The following is a 12,511-nucleotide window of genomic DNA, read 5'->3' as shown; positions in this document are numbered from 1 at the left end:
AGTGGGCATGTCCCTGGGGTCAGGTCTCTTGCTTTGGTTCCTGGCTTTGTCACTTCCTAGGTGGATGACCTGGGCCAAGTTACTTTCTATCAGTCAGGTGGGGGTGATGCTAATGCGTGCATGGTGGCCTTATGATAAGGATTACTGTGGGGTGCCCGTGACAGCTCTCTATGGTGTCAGCTTCCGCCCCCTGCCCTCTGCTGCTGCCCGCGGCCTCTGCGATGTCGGGAGACCCCTGTGCCAGAAAAAGCCCCTTCTGTTCCCTCACCACCCACTGGAAGGAGCGTGTGGGAGCAGAAAGTCGAATAAACAGCAGCGAGGGGACGCGGCCGGGCAGGCTTCCCTGGCCTGCTCGCTGGCCAATCTGGCCAGACTTCCTCGAGCTCAGGACAGGAAATCTGAACTTTGCAAAGCGGTCCGTTTTTTTAGGGGGCTGTGTTTTGCTTTGGGTTTTTCACGTTAGTTTTTCCATTCGCTGCCTCCTTAGGAAGCTCTTTCTGAAATGTTGCAACCCCGTCTTGCTGAACTAAGGGGAAAAAGGATTTGCCCTGTCAGAGGCCAGGGGAGCCGGGCAGGAGGCGACCTCGCAGGTCGGGCCCCCGGCAGGGAGGGTCAGGAGCCGCCGGCTGAGTTCTCAGGAGCGAGAGCAGAAGAGGCTGCAGGTGTCCAGTGGCTCTGAGAGCAGGCGGGGCTGGGCAGACCAGGGTCTCGGGGGAGTGGGCTTCCAGGACCTCAAAGGCATCTGGGAGCAGCAAAGCCCAAAGCTGGCTTCAGGTTGAGGCCCAGGGAACCAGAAGAGCCAAGCCAGGAAGGCAAGGCCTGTGTGCAGAGCCCAGGGGCTGGGTGTACCACCCAGAGGGCTGGGATTGGCTGTGAGCAGGTGGGCAGGGCTGGCGCCTTATTCTGATTGGTCCTGGCTGTGGGCGGGCCTGATGTGAAGGCACCTGGAGGAATGCTGGAGGCGCCAGCCAGGGGCGAGGTGGGCTCAGAGTCCTTCCTGCTGGGCTTGAGGGACTCACCCGTCTGTCAGGTGCTGATCCCAGTGTGTGCACGCTGCCGGCTGGCTCTGGCCCTCTCATTTGCCCTGCCCTGCCCCATCTTCCAGCCCATCTCCCTCCTCCCCGTCCTCAAGGCCTGGCCCTGCTTCTCCCAGCTCCCTTCCTGCCCCCTGCCCCATCATGGCTACACAGCTCTTTGAGCCCCTGCAGCCCTTACTGGCGCTGCACCTGCAGATCCAAGGGTGGGGGGAGGCCTGCGCCCCGAAAGGCGGAGCCACCACTTGCTCTCAGAGCTTCCCCACAGCTTAGCTCAAAGAAGGGCCCAATTCCTACTGGATCTCCAACACTTGGTCCAAACCACAAAGCTAGGCTAGCAAAAGGGCCCGCTTGGCACCGAACGCTCGCCCTGCACCTGGGGCTGCTCATGGGGCGAGAGGGGTGAGCCCCCCCTCCGGGCAGGGGTGGTCTCTTCATTTGCTCCCTCACCCAGGAGCTCCCTGGGAGCCGACACCCTGCACGCGTCTGCGCGCCTGGCACACCAGAGGTGCCCGGTCGATGTGAGTTGGGTGGATCACAGTGAGCACGGGCACCGTGGGCCTCCAGCCCTCAGGGAAGGTGTTCTGTGCACCAAGACCCTGGGGGAGATCTTGGCCCCCCGCTGGGGCTGTCCCCTTCGCCTGTCACAGGCTCCCAGCCCAGGGGCTGCTGTGATGGTCTTAATGAGCTGCCACCCACAGGCCGGCCCAGTCCCTCTCTGCCCCCGGGGCCTCGGTGCCATGATTCTGGGAAACGCGAGCGCCCTGCTGTCGGCCCAGCTGTATTTTGCTTTGGGAGGCCAAATCCCACTTGCCTGGTGGTGTCAGACATTTCCTGTGAGCCTGGCCAGCTTTCCCAGGCAGCCGCTGGCCTCTCTCCTGATAGCAACTTGGACAGGCCCTGTGTGTCCAGAGGGCTCAATGTGGCCTAGTGCTCAGGGCATTCTCAGAGTGGGGGGGGGGGGTGTAAAATGCAGGGAGACCCTGTGCGATTGAGGATCAGCAGAGGCCCCTCGGGCAGAGGCCGGGACATGCGTGTCCCCGACATGGACAGAGGGAGGGTCCAGCAGAACGCCCGACAGAGCGCCAGATGCAGACGGATGCCTTCCAGCTGCCGCCGGGGAGTCTCCCTGAGCCGCAGCCCAGGCTTCTGCCCCAAGGCTGGGCAGAGCGCCTTGCCCTGCCTGGGGAGCCAGGGGCCACGGGGAGGGACCTCAGAGATGGGGCAGCGGCTGATTCTAAGAACCTGGAACCCACAGGCTTTGGGAAACAGTGGTTCAGGCCGGGACGAGGGGGCACAGAGTAGAGAGAACCTTGCAGGGTGTGTGTGTGTCTGTGTCTGCGTGTCTGTGTGTGCGTGCATGCACGTGTGCAGAGCCCACAGCCAGCCTCGGGGGAGGAGCAGCTTTGGCTGACCTGGGGGCTGGCTGCTCCCCCAGACCTCTTGTTACCCACTCTCTGGGAGACCGGGTTTTGGGGACGCATTAGGCTGGGAGGGACCTCCGCTAGGTTTGCTGCTTCTGCATGTTCTGAGGATCTGGAAATTGAGCCCCGGGGACACTGCTCAGGCTCAGTCAAGGCGTGGACAGGGGCCTGGAGGACAGCCCTGAGCCGGACAGGGGAGGGGAGGGGCGTGTCTGTGACAGGCCCCGGCAGGATCTCCACTGAAGGGGCTGGGGGCTCCTTCCCCAACTGCACCCCTCCCTCCGTCTCTGCTGGCCAGCCCCTCTCTGCCCACCCCACCTGTCCTCATGCTGTCCACACGCTCCTTGGCTGCCATAAGGAAACCCCACCAGAGACGCAGGTGCAGGCAAGCGCGGTTTATTGTCAGCCAGGGCCTCTGGCAGGCTGCGCTCCCGGAGGCCCGGGGCAGAGTGTGTCCCTGCTCCCTGGGGTGGCTGGCAGAGCTCAGGTCCTCGCAGCTGTGGGGCTGCAGCCCCGGCCTCCCCTGGCTATCAGCTGAGATGCTTCCTGGCCTCTAGAAGCCCCCCCACCCCCACCCCTTGGCTTGTGCCACCTTCCTGCACCTGTCCGCGGTCTCAGTCTCCCCTCCGCCTCACTCTTTGCTGGGTCTCCCCTGGGGCTCTCCTGACGCCCTCTCCCACTTTCAAGGGCCCCTGGGATGACACTGGGCCCACCTGGTTAACCCAAGACTATCCCTCTATTGTTTAAAAAGAATTGATTTCTTTATTTGAAAGCAGAGCGTCAGAAAGAGTAGGGGGACAGAGAGACAGAAAGAGACCTTCCGTCAGCTGGTTCACTCCCCAAACAACTACAATGGCCAGGGCTGGGCCAGGAGCCTGCAGCTCCATCTTGGTGTCCCGCATGGGTGCAGGGGCCCAAGCACTTGAGCCATCTTCCACTGCCTTCCCAGGCCCATTAGCAGGAAGTTGGATTGGAAGTGGAGCAGCCGGGACTCCAACCGGTGCTCACGTGGGATGCTGGCATTGCAGATGGCTTAACCCTCTGCAATCACAACATCAGCCCCCCGCCCCCCTATATTAAGGTCAAAGGATGCCGCGAATATTTCCCAGAAATGGGGATGGGTTACCCGGGTACTAGGGGGCTGGCAGCTGGGAGCCACACTCCGTATGGCGAATCAGCTTGGTGCCTTGTCTTGTCTTCTTCCCCCAGCACCAGCAGTCAGGGGCTGGGTGTAGGGGGAGGTGGGACAAGGCTCCCCGTGGGGCTGCGTGGACGGGTCTCCTGGTGATGCTGTGAGCCCTGACTGGCAGGGAGGAGGCCCTGCAGCGCTGGTGTAGGGGAGGCAGACTGGTTCCTGGGCGCCCTGCGGATGGAGGTCTGGTTGTTGGAGGAGGGGATGAGCGGGGGTGCCAGGGCTTTGGTGCCCTCAGGAGTCAGCCATGCAAGCCGCTTCAGCCCCGGAATCCCAGTTCCTTTGACTCTGACATGGGCCAGTTCACGCCCATCTCGGAGTGGGTATGGGAGAATTCAGAACCCTGCGGGTGGAGCCATGAGTGGGTGCCTGGCAGGCACTAGGTCCAGTGCCGGCAAATCTCATCAGCTACCTGTCCCGTTCCGTGGCCCATCAGTGTGGGGCACCCCATCTGCTAGGATGGGCTTTCCTCCACTCTGCTGACCAGGCTTATAGACGGGCAAACTGAGGCAAGGCGAAGGTTGGCAGCTGGGGTGCGGGTCCATCGTGGGGACCCGGGAGACGCTGACTCTGGGTCAGCGGGAAGCTTGCCCCGGCCCTCTGAGCCTGGCTCCCGCTCCAGCCCCGCCCCCGCCCCCCACCCCTGACCCCGTGGCTCCCTCCCGGGCTCCAGTGTGCCCTGGGAGCCTTCCTTCCACTCACTCCTTTGAGCCACGTGAATCCTGTTTGTCCTCCTTCCTCGTCAGAATGCTGCGCCCCTCAGACCCAAGACCACTGTCCCATTCCCGCGGAACATGACAGGGGTCCACCTTACAGAGGAGACCCTGGGAAAGCCCCCTGCCCGCCCTGGGCCAGAGGGGAGAGCATGTATCTGCCCTGAGGTCAAGAGCGACAGCGTCCGGTTGTGCCCTGTCCCGTCCCTGGTGCCAACAGGTGCCGATTCCCCACTTTGCCCCTCTCCAAGGTCACGTCCAGGCCAGGCCAGCCTTTCCCGGAGGAAGACCTCAGCTGTCGCTTTTTCCTGACCTGAGTCCCGACCTTACCTCCTGAGGTTTTCTGGAACTCACCACCGCCTCGACCTTGAGAACACGATTCCGGGTAGACTGGGAAGTGGGAGGCCCCACGTCGCTTCCTCACAGTGCGATGGGAAGCGTGGTCTTTTCTCGCGGGATGTTGTGGGGATGCCCTTGGACCAACGTGTGAGAAGGAAAGCTCGCTCTGCGGACCGCAGGGTGCCTTGCAGATGCTTGGGGGTTTCTTGGCCGTCCTGACAGCAGGCTGGAGTGTTTGCTGACGCCTCGTGTATGTCTGTGGGCCGTTTTTTGAAGTAAGCTTCTCCAGTGGGTCCTCGTCAAATGTCTCTGTAACCTTAGGGTTAACCTTTGCCGCTGGACACAACACCGGGGGTGTCCTTCACATCAGAGCCTGTTACAAGCATCCGGGGAGTTGCACAGTGCACTACTTGTGCAGCTGTCCAAGGTGACCCTGGACCTGGCCTCGTCCCAGCATTGGGATGGCTCCCATGTTCACATGATTGGATATCGTCAGCCCTCAACTTGAGAGTCCTTTCATCTGGTTTACTTTTGATTTTCCATTCCCTAACGTAGCGTATAATGTGATGATTTATTCTGTTTGTTTTCCCCCTGCTACTGAGAGCTCCGGGGCGGGGATCTGTGTTGTGTTCACTGACACATCCCAGGCTCCCAGAACAGCGCCCAGCAGGTAGCTGGCTCCCGGGAAACAAGGATCCAGCGAGTGGACATTCCTTCCCCACGCGTCTTCCGCTGCTGCCTGGAGCAGGGCTGGTCTGAGCCCACTCTGAGCTGACCTTCAGCCGGCCCCCAGCTCTCCTCGCCGGGGGCTGGGGCTTCAGAAGCCGGAGGCTCCGAGGGAGTCGTGGGTGGGTGCTTGCTGCAGGCCCCCAGCCAGAGGAGTGACAAAGGTTTTATTTTCCCAGGCCCGCAGCTGCAGGCGCCCTGGTACCGCTCTGTAAGGAGCGCAGAGACCTTGGCCTCCGCGGCCCAGGCCTCTCGCAAGGCATGGGTTCCGGAAGTGCAGTGGGGCTGCATCAGGGTTTCCAGAGGGTTCTTTGGCACTCGGCCCGGCCAGCCCCAAGCACATCCCTGCCTGGTAGGGACTGCTGGGCGTGGCCGGGCGGGTCAGAAGCACTCTGTTCCAGCCAGGCGGGGGAGGGAGGCAGCCAGTTCGGCCCTGGACCTGTCAGCTGCTGGACACAGTGCTGGGGCTTGTCCTTCACACTGCCATCTCTGTGATAGGCATCCTGAGAGTTGTGCAGTACACAGCGTGCGCAACCGTACGTGGTGACCCTAGATCTGGCTTCTTTGTTAGAGAGACAGAGGGAGAGAGAGAGGTATCTTCCATTTCTTCCACAAAGCATGTGGCTTCAAGGGAATCCTTTCTAGTTGGATTTAGCTACTGAGGTTCCTTCTAGGGCCCTCTGAAAGAGAGTGGACATCTGGCTTTGTGCTATTGATGTGCATCTCCAAAGCCACGCACATACCTGAGACCCAAGGCGTTCAGTCCCTGGGCGGGGCCGAGGCTGGCCTGAGGGTGAGCTTGTATGTAAAATCCCTGTTCTGGGCAGAGCGTGAAATGTGGCTCTGCTTTGACCCTGGACCTTGGGGCCCCAGCAGAGACTGCGAGGGGGGTGGGGGCTGGGTACCTCCTTCCTCCTCATGCAGCCGCTGTGGGGCGGGGCTGGGGCCGGGTGCAGAGCTCAGGCCTCTCAGAGCTCAGAGCAGCACTGGCAGATGGGGCGGGGGGCGGGGCAGGGACAGCAGACTGAGGGGGTGGCAGGCTCGGGGGCCACTGGGGCTGCTTCCTGCTCCCCATTCCTAGTGGAACCTGACAGCAGACATCCAGGCCGAGGCAGCCACCACGGCGCTGATGAAGGCCCCCACCTGCTCCCTCTCCGAGTCTCCCTCTCTGTCCGTGGGATTAATTGCATCCACAACGTTCTGACTTTGCCATCCCCTCCTGTCACAGTCCCCACGTCACAGTTCTCCGGCTTGAGGCAGGCAGGAAGTGGGTGTTGCACAATGTCTCAGGGCTGAATTGGGCACAGATGTTGTATCCAGCGAGTGGAGTGCAGGTGGGGTGGGCTGGCGGGCTGCACCTGCCACGGTGGGCAGAGGGGCTGGGAGATCCCCAGTGCTCGCCACAGTGCTGTCAGAGGTGTGTTTGGACCGGAGCCCCAGGGTGGATGTCAGCCAGGACGGTTACGGAGCGGTGGGTAGGGTGCAATTAGGGGTGTAGCTGAATGAGGCATTGGGCTGAGGTTTTAACCTTGAGGTTGCGGTTGGGCTGGGTTGGGGTTACGCTCCAGGGAGGACTGTGGGTGTGTGGGGCCTGGTGTGGTTGCCGGGTGCATCTGCTGTTTGGGGGCCCTTTCCTGAGTGGGCCGGCACTTTGCAGGCTTGGGGGGGATTTCATCCTTGGGACACTCCGGCCGAAGTGAGAGCCTGGCTCGGGAGCCACCCAGCCCGCCCTTTCATCCGGTTCTGCTGCTCTCCGGCCATTGGAGGCCGTGTGAGCTCTTTCAGTGTAAAATGATGCTGACGTTAATACCGGTCCCACAGGGCTGTGGTCAGTGTGGTCAGGAAAGTGGCTACAGGGCTGAGTCACATACTTATGTGCTCAATGCTCGATAAGAAGACTTATTTGAAAGAGAGACAGACATACAGAGACCAAGACAGAGAGAGATCTTCCACCTGCTGGCTCACGCCCCAGATGCCTGCAGCCAGGCACCAGGAACTCCAGCTGTCTCCCACACGGGTGGCAAGCACTCGAGCTGCCTCCCAGGGTGTGCATTCGCAGGAAGCTGGATTGGAAGCCGAGCCTTACCTTGACCCCAGGCGTTCTGATGTAAGAGATGGGCTGCCTGTCCGAGTACTAACCATGCCCAACCCGGCTTAGCTTAGAATATCAGGCGCGTTCAGAGTGGTATGGCTGTAGACGCGGCAGGCAGCATCCTGAGTGGCAAACCTTAACCTTAACCTTAACCTCTGCACCAAACGCAGGGTGGCCTGATAGCTGATATTCTTCTTGTCTGGATCAGAGCTCCAGCAGGGAGGAGCTGGCACACTTGGTGGGCATGGCTGAATAAAGGGTCCGTCTACCAGGGCATGGACAGGGCGAGAGGCAAACAACACAGGGGGCGGAGCATGCCTGGGGGAGCCTTCAGGACCAAGGAGCAAGGGACCAGGGGTTCCTGAACCCAGAGCTGCCACAGCCCCAGGACACGGCCACTGACAGGGCTGTGGGCTCTGGCAGAGGAACCGGCCCTGCCCACCTGTTTGGGGAGGGTGGTCCCTCTGCTCACCTCTTGCTGGGGCTCCCTGTCGGCTGAACCAGACTGGAGGGCAGTGGGGGGAGGAGCCTCCCAGGGCCCAGAACGGACTGGAGAGGGCCGGCCAGGGTCCCAGGAGCAAGTGGAAGGTCTCTGGCACGTTCTGCAGCCCTCAGCGCCCCTGTGAGCAGGGTAGAAACCAGGGGCAGGGGGAGGGCAATCCAAGCTCTCCTCTGTCCCAGCCGAGAGTCTGTGTTCCCAGGCACTGTGCCGTCAGCCCCAGAGCAGGTAAGCAAGGCCAAGTGTGGGGGCGTGCAGCTGGCGGGCACTGCGCACGGCCTGGCAGCCAAGGCAGAGACGCGGAACGAGAGCCTGGGGCAGCCTCGCTCCCAGCCACATGGGGGAGGCCGGGGAGCCTCGTGAAAGTGGCCATGGGTGCGGTTTCCAGCATCCGGCCTCGGAAGAACAGGAGCAGCACGCGGCTCGGGCTTGCGCTGTCCTCGGAGCCCTGGACTGACTTAAACCCTTTAGGATTTTTGTTCGAAAGGAAGAGAGAAGGAGAGATGAGGCAAGGAGGGAGTGGATGGACAGCCCAGGGTCTCTTTCAGGCTGCTCTTTGCAGAACCGTGATGCTCAGTGAGTCCCTCTCTATATATATATGGGAAAGAGAGAGAGAGAGACAGAGAGACAGAGAGACAGAGAGACAGAGAGAGAGAGAGAGAGACAGAGGCAAGATGTGGGTGGGAAGCTGTGGCGTGAGCTTGCCCTGAAAGTCCTCGTGGAGATTTTGCAGACCCTGTGAAATCCCCTTTTGAGCTCAGATACACATCGGGTTTGCCCCTTGTCCTGGCTCCGGGTCCGATGGGTTTTCCAGGTGCTCCATCTGTACATCTGTCATCAGCGGCTCTGAACGACCCCGGTGACAATCCCTTTAGCAAAGCAAAGCGGTATCCTGAGAACAGTAATAAAAAGAGCGGCTATGAAATGGACACGTGTTTCCACTTGGGGAGCGAACTGGATCAGTGCCCCCGCCTGCCCCCACCCCCGACCTCCCCCCAGGCACGGCACACGCAGCCCACCTCTGCAGGGATGGCTAAAGGGGGAGGTTGAAGCCTTGCAGGGTAATCTTCCAGACAACGATTAGAAAGGGAAAACGGATGAAGTTCAAAGTCATCTGATGACCGTGGTGTAAGGCGGCGGCCCTCGGGTCCCAGCAGGGTGCGGCTGTGTCCGTCCATTGCTCTATCTGCAGATGACATAGTGAAAATTACTAAATGATTTGCAATCATCAAAGGAGAAAACACACGGCTCCTTTGTCAGCCGCATAGCTGTGGTTTGGTACCCGTGATTCACTGTGGAAGTGAGTGGCTCTAACAGGCATTCTCTCGAGTTTTTTTTTCCCCCTCTCGTCTTTTTCTTCTTATTTCTCCTAAAAAAATATTTGTGAAAGGTCTAAAATTCGAGGAAGTGAAGTACTTTTTAAGAGAAAAATCCCCGGTCCTTGCAAAACAGAGATTACAAATCAAAACCTCCGGGCAACCGCATTTCTGTGTCCAGCCAGTTCGCCCACGCGTCATTTTCCTCCTGGAACCTCCGCCCCTGACCACTGCCCGGGGTGGTCCCCATGAGTGCCCCGTGCAGAGGGGAGGGCTGGCTCTGTGGGGTGGCCGTGTCCTCTCCACACCCCAGCCAGGCCGCCACCTGCCGCGAGGAATGAATGAACCCCCAGCCAGGCCGCCACCTGCCGCGAGGAATGAATGAATCCCATATTTCTTTTTCCTTTGATGTTCCCGGGTTGAGGTCACAGGCCCTCCAGAGCACAGGTCATAAGTGAGAGCGGAATTGTGAAATCACTTATGTCCTACAGGGAGGAAGCCTGAGTGTGAATCTCAAGGGGCTTAGCTTCCTGGCCTCAGTTTTTCCATCTGGCAGATGGGAATGACCACCACACCCTTCCAGAGTTGTCAGGAGGACTCCTGTCTGAATGCGTGTCGATGCTTCAGGCACTTTTTAGTCCTTCTGCGAGTGGTACTTCTCTGGGGCACTTGTGAGTGGCACCCACTCTTAATTGCCCCTGAACAGAAGCAGCCGCTCAAAATCAGAGTTTGCCCAGGGCGGTTGTTGGAGTTTCAAGCCCTGGTGAGGTTCCGGTCACAGCTTGGGTGGGCAGCAAGGTGGGGGGAAGCCATTCGCCGAAGGCAGGAGAGCTCGGGCCTGGAGACCCCGCTGGGCGTGACCGGGGCTGGCTGGCAGCTCCTCCGTGCTTCCACTTTGTCTTCTGCAAAATGGTCAGCTGCGGTCAGGAAGCTAAAAAGCTGAAGAACGGAGCTGCCGCGGCAGGTGTCGCGCGCCTGGCAGTTGACAGGGTTGGGCTGCTGTGTGGCTGTGCGCAGACTTTTTGGGTCAGGGTCCTGGCTTATGGTCCTGGTGTATCTGTGCCCCTGGAGGAGCAGGCAGGGCTTTGGCTGTCCTTGACCCAGGCCCCGCTGCTGTTGTCTGCAATAGGCCGGTTCAGGCAGGCCCAGGAGTGGGGAACCGCACGTGAAGTCATAGGCCTGGGTTTGCCAAGTGTGCACTGTGGGAGGGTGTGTCATGGCGGGCGGACAGCACCCAAGGGCTGTGAGCTGGGAACCCAGGGTTCAGGAGGCTGGCAGCTCATGGCCAACTTGGTGGAGGTGAAAAGACCACACACGAGGATCCTGGCTTTGGACAGTGGTCCTGCTCCAACCCCCTCAGCCTAAGGTCACCTCCTCCCCTCCCCCAGCCTCCGGCAGCTCGTGCCACACTCCTCAGACCCCTGTTGGCCCGTTTCTCTTCCTTCCAATCGTTTGCGTCTGTCATGTGGGGAGAGTTTCAGAGGCTTCCGCTGCAGGCGAGAGGCCGGGCGAGCTCCAGAATCGTGGGTTTCTCCGTGTCTGAGCCCAGTCCAGCCTTGAGCTTGGGCTCCTTTCCTTCTCCGACCCCCAGGGTGGGTAGGGGGCCTTGGCAAGGTGATGTTTTGGGGGTGGGGTGGGGAGTGTCTTAAAAAAGTTCATGGAAAGTGTGTCTTATGAAAAACTAGGCCTGGTTTCAGTCTTTTGCACCGAAATTAACTTACTGTTGAATTCCGTTTCCATGCACTTCCTGAAGCATCCTTGTATGTTTGCTGCCTGGTGCTCCCTGTATTCAGCAAGGGTGGTTGTGTTGGTCTGGGTGTGGATTGGCGGCTCCCAGAGACTCCACCGCCCCACCCCAGCCACCCCTGGGACCCACAGTCCCCCGAGGAAGGATGCCACCGCTGGGCAAGTTTCCTACGGGTCAGCTCCCTGCCCCTCTGGTCCTGGGACTAGGAGCAGTAACTTCCATTGCACAGCCAGGAGCCCCCCAGCCTCGCCCTGGTCGCCAGCAGCTCCTGGGCACACCCGTTGTTTTCTGCAGTTCAGATTCCTCAGGGGTGTGCCCCACAGCACCCCTGTGCCCAGAGCTGCACCCCAGGAGGAGAGATACCCTCTCCAGGGTGGCTACCGCGCTCCCGATAACCGCTCCGCTGTGTGTTGCGTGGGTCCTGTATGGATTTCCTGGTCCGTGGGGAGAAGGGATGCTCAGAGGAGGAGCAACCGTGGAAGCAGGCAGCTGCCAGGGCTTCTGCTCAGGCCCTGCAGTCCTCCCGCCCCGTCTGGATCCCAAGCCCTTTCGTGCCAGCTGGGACTGTGCGTCTTGCGAGGGGCTCCCCAGCATACTGGGCAGTGGCTGAGTGATGAATTCATCAAAGCCAGGCTCTCCCCGAGCTGGCTGGGGAGACGGCTTCCTAGCTGGGAGAAGCCCTGGGGAAGTCCCAAGTTCAACGTGACCAGTATCTTTGGGGCAGCAGCTGTGTGCTCGGTGCTGTGGTGACTCCATGGAGGGAGCACGTGTCCCTGGCCAAGCTTCCGTCCTGCGGGTGGTCCTGTGGGCCAGAGGCAGGCAGACAGAGGGTGCTGGAGCGGCTCTTCCTGGTGGGAGGAGGAGGCTTTTCCTGGGGCCCTGGGCAGTCCCTGGGGGCCACCTTGTCCTGCCACTCTGCCCCCAAGGTGCCCCAGGGGGAGCCCCGGCAGCCTGCCCCAGCTCCCCCACCTGCTCCCTCTCCCAGGCAGGAGGGGACAGGGAGATAGTGTCGGTGGAGAAGTGTTCACAAGGGACGGAGGGTCGAAGGGTCTGGGAGGCAGAGGAGAGGACGAGGCTAGTGGGAGGCTCTGGGCCCTTGGGAAACGGAGGCTGCCGCTGAGGCAGGGGTTAGGCCTCCCAGGGCCCCCCACCTCACATTCACCCACTGTGATCAGGGACGCCATGTTGCCTCCAGAGCCGGCTGGGAAGCAGAGAGGGGTGCAGCAGTGGGCTGGAGAGACTCCCAGGGTTCCACGCCCTCCCCACCCCAGCCTGGCAGCCTCCTGGGGCCTCTCCAGCCCTCTCAGCCCTGGTGTGCCACACACAGAAAGAGCTAGGGGCCCAAGGGGGATGGGACTCATGGCAGCCGCGTGGGGGCTTTGGGCTGACTGGGGAGGCCGAAGGGGCTGGATGGGGGAAGGCACAGCAG

At 60.9% G+C, this 12,511-nt stretch overlaps 1 protein-coding gene across 1 annotated transcript in view; it reads left to right on the top strand.

Moving 5' to 3' along the window:
- LTBP2 (latent transforming growth factor beta binding protein 2) overlaps positions 1-12,511 on the top strand; it is an 86,000-nt gene that overhangs the window by 19,796 nt on the left and 53,693 nt on the right. The window lies entirely within an intron of this gene.

Source organism: Oryctolagus cuniculus, chromosome 20, assembly GCF_964237555.1.
Source record: "Oryctolagus cuniculus chromosome 20, mOryCun1.1, whole genome shotgun sequence".
NCBI lineage: Eukaryota > Metazoa > Chordata > Mammalia > Lagomorpha > Leporidae > Oryctolagus > Oryctolagus cuniculus.
Note: the sequence above shows the minus strand (reverse complement) of the source record. Positions and strands in the feature narration are given on the sequence as shown.